Below are 4,061 nucleotides of genomic sequence, written 5' to 3'. Positions count from 1 at the left end.
GGTCATTAAACTCATAATTTATGGAAATGAAAGATTTTAAATAGTTTCAAAACTTGTCGTCAAGTTTTAGAATTAGTAAAGTCACACTTATGAATACTTTAATTCCAAACCCTAGAATTTTAAAAGTTTAAAATTCAATCTGTATACTTTATAATATTATAAGTTTAATTATATATATATATATATATATATATATATATATATATATATATATATATATATATATATATATATATATATAAGAAAAAAGTTAGTCTTACCGTTAGTAGGCATCATTCACGAAGCCGGTTTGTAAGGGGGTATAAGGTTACTGCCTATAAAATGGTGGTTTAATGGGTGTCCACTCTCACCCACTGCTTCCTTGACTGGTGGAGGGTCGTTAACCAAACGAGTAGGATAGGACATTAATTATCTTTAAAAGTATAATGATAACTATCAAGTAACTAAATGTTTTATTAAATTCCTAATCTTAGTTACTTTAGGAAAAATGTAAAATGGATGCTAATCCATGAAATTGCACTTTGCACCCTGCTAAGTCGTTAATGGAGTGTGTGTGGTTAACCGACACATTAACTTTGACTAGTAAAGGTGGCAAAGGGTAGCTTGATGTTTGTCATCGATCAGTGGAGTGTGTGTGGTTAATCGACACATCGATTAGGTGATAAATGACATCAAGTGTACCAAGTAAATTTGCATGGTTATTCACGCCTTCTTTGTGATCCTCGGTAACGCAATCACAAACTTGAAGGGCATAATCGAGATTTAACCATGCCATTGAAAAGTTCAATAAATCTCAAAAGAATCTAGGAATTTCAATCCAATTAAAACTTAATAATCTATTTTGTTTTTCGTGGTGGAAATTAGTAAATTGTCATTTACCTACCTTCAAATATTTTGCAAGTTGGATTACGGTATCCCTCTTCCAAGTTGTAAAATATTGTGTTGGTTCCTGGTCTTAATGTTTCATTTGGGTGTTATATTAAGCACTATTATCTAATATAAACTTTGTCTTTCTTTTCTAGATGTATTCCATCACTGCTTCTAGCTCAAACCCTTCTAGATCCTTCTCTCTCATGAACTTGTGTGGGAGAGTCATCTTTGATGGCACTAACTCCAATGATTGGATCAGGAACATATCGATGGTCACTCACTATGAGGATAAGGAATATGCCCTAGACAAGGAGATTAAGGAAATTGATGAGTCTTCTGCTACTCCAGAGGAGATCTCTGAGTTTAGGACTCATGAAAAGGATGCCACCAAGGTGTCTTGTATCATGATGGCTACTATGACACCTGAACTCCAAAAGTCATATGAGGACTTCTACCCTTTACAGATGTACCAAGACCTGATGGAAAGATACCATCAGAGTGCTCGTCAAGAGAGGTATGAAATCATCTCTTCCATGATAACAACTAAGATGAAGGATGGAGAGTCCATCACGACCCACTCGCATAAAATGCAACGATTTATGGACCGTTTACTAAAATTGAATATGAACATCGGTGAGGAGCAGCTGGCTACAGATATCATTCTACACTCCTTACCTCCCTATTATGATCAATTCTTCATGACCTATCATATAAATAAGGAGGAGGTCACACTTAGCAAACTTGAAGGTCTTTTGAGGACTGTTGAAAGTAGTCTCAAAGGTAAATCAATTGTTACTACTCCTACTACTGCCCCTGTTCTGGCAATCGGGCATGGAAAAAGGAAGAAGAGGAAGACCCCTTCCAAGGGTCACAAGGGAAAGTCTCTTGATGGAACCTCTTCAAGTGGAGCCAAAGGTGGTTCTGCTACTCCCTAACCAACCCAAAGAAGCAGACTGCTTCTATTGTCATGATAAAGGGTACTGGAACCAAAGCTGACCCAAGTACTTGCAAGATGTTAAGGATGGGAAGGTTAAACCCACGCATGCAGGTATTTACACTATTTTATCTAAAAACTCATCGCATGCTAACTCTTGGGTCCTTAATATAGGTTGTGGATTTCACATTTGTTCTAATACCTAAAAAGAAGTAAGGATGTGGAGCACAGGAATATAAACTTGATCATGGGGAATAGGAAAGTCTCACCTATCACCAAGATTGGAGTTTACGCTTTATTGCTTAGTAGTGGGTTAGAAATAGATTTGAATAATTGTTGTTACTCATCCGATATGGCAAGAAATATTATTTCCTTTCATGGTTTGTACAAACAAGGTTTTAGTTTTTCATTTGATAATGAAATTGGTGCTATTAATGCTTTTTATAATGGTGTATTTTATTTTAAAGCATTACCTTGTAATGGTGTATATGAAACTGTGATGGTTGTAGACAACTTAGGAAATAATGTATTACACACTGATTCTTCCAATAGTTTGGATAATGCATCCTTGTGGCATTGTCATCTTGGACATGTCAACAAGAAGCGCATAGGCCAACTCCAACAGGCTGGAGTTTTGGAGTCTTTCGACTTAAGGTCGGATGACACTTGCGAATCTTATTTACTTGGAAAGATGACTAAGTCACCCTTCACTGGTACTTGTTAAACGGGTGAAGGTTTTCTGGATCTCATACACACTGATGTGTGTGGGCCCTTCAGAACCGCCACAAGGGATACTAACCGCTTCTATGTGACTTTTACTGATCATTACAGTAGATATGGCTATGTCCACTTAATAAAACATAAGTCAGAAACCTTTGATAGGTTCAAAGAGTTTAAGCAAGAAGTGGAGAATCAATTGGTCAGGACGATAAAGATGCTCCGATCCGATCAGGGTGGTGAGTATCTTAGTATCAAGTTCCTTAAGTATCTTAAGGAATGTGGAATTGTTTCACAGTTGACGCTACCTAGGACACCACATCTTAATGGTATAGCTGAGAGGCACAATCTAACCTTGATGTACATGGTTTGTTCCATGATGAGTTGAGCTTCGTTACCTATCTCATTCTGGGGGTATGCCTTAGAGACTTCCGTCCATATCCTTAATTGAGTCCCAACGAAGAAGGTTGTCGAAATGTAACATCCCAAAATACGGGCCAAAATTTCATTTTTTTTAAGTGATTTGCAAAACGTTTGTAACAAAATACCATACGATCATATCATTTAATAAAGCATGTCTCGTAACTGTAAACCAAAACGTAAACATAATATTGTCAGAGTACAAATCCCAGAATATCTCGTAGTGCGGAAAACAAAGAGCGTGTGTGTGATATGTCGCTACCACGCCAGCTCCTTCCCTTGGCTGAAGAGGCACCTGATACAACAACTGAAAATTGTAAACACGAAGCTTAGTGAGATCCCCCACCGTACCACATACCATATAACCACATAACTTACATATATTGTCTGGCATATCTGGGTGTCCGATCTACCCCTTCGGTCCTCTCGACTAGATACTGACAAGCATATATGGGTGTTGGTCTCCCCATCGGTCCTCTCGACCGGATGCTGACTAGCATATCTGGGTGCTGGTCTCCCCTTCGGTCCTCTCGACCGGATGTTAACTAACATATATGGGTGCTAGTCTCCCCTTCGATCCTCTCGATTGGATGTTGACTAGCATATCTGGATGCTAGTCTCCCCTTCAGTCCTCTCGACCGGATGTTGGGGACTATTTCACCCCCTACTACTACCACATAACACATATTACATAATCTATCTAGCATGGTTGGCCATGATTGCCCCTTCGGCACTATCGACCAGTAATCTGGGGACTATCTCCCCTACTGTCACTAGCATATAGCATCATATCATACTAGCACATAAACATATCACAGGTAGTAGCAACCCTAGATGAATATCATAGAGACAATCATCTAATCATACAACTCCTACTAGTGGGCCGACATTGTGGTTGTAGACCTACTGCTAATGGAAGGTAACTCACCTCGAAAAGTAGTTGTTGAAGGTCTACTTCCTAAGCGCCTGACTGCTGAACCGGTAATCCTCCGGCTATAAATCATAAACATAGCTTAGCCACTCATAAACACCCTTAGGTCAGATGACTGACCCACCCCTGGTCCAAGGTCAACTCCTTGGTCAACGCCAACTTCCAGTTCACTGGACTCGCCGAGTCATG

This window comes from Lactuca saligna, chromosome 6 (genome assembly GCF_052625555.1).
Source record: "Lactuca saligna cultivar CGN05327 chromosome 6, ASM5262555v1, whole genome shotgun sequence".
In the NCBI taxonomy this organism is placed as follows: domain Eukaryota; kingdom Viridiplantae; phylum Streptophyta; class Magnoliopsida; order Asterales; family Asteraceae; genus Lactuca; species Lactuca saligna.
This window is presented reverse-complemented; position numbering follows the sequence as displayed.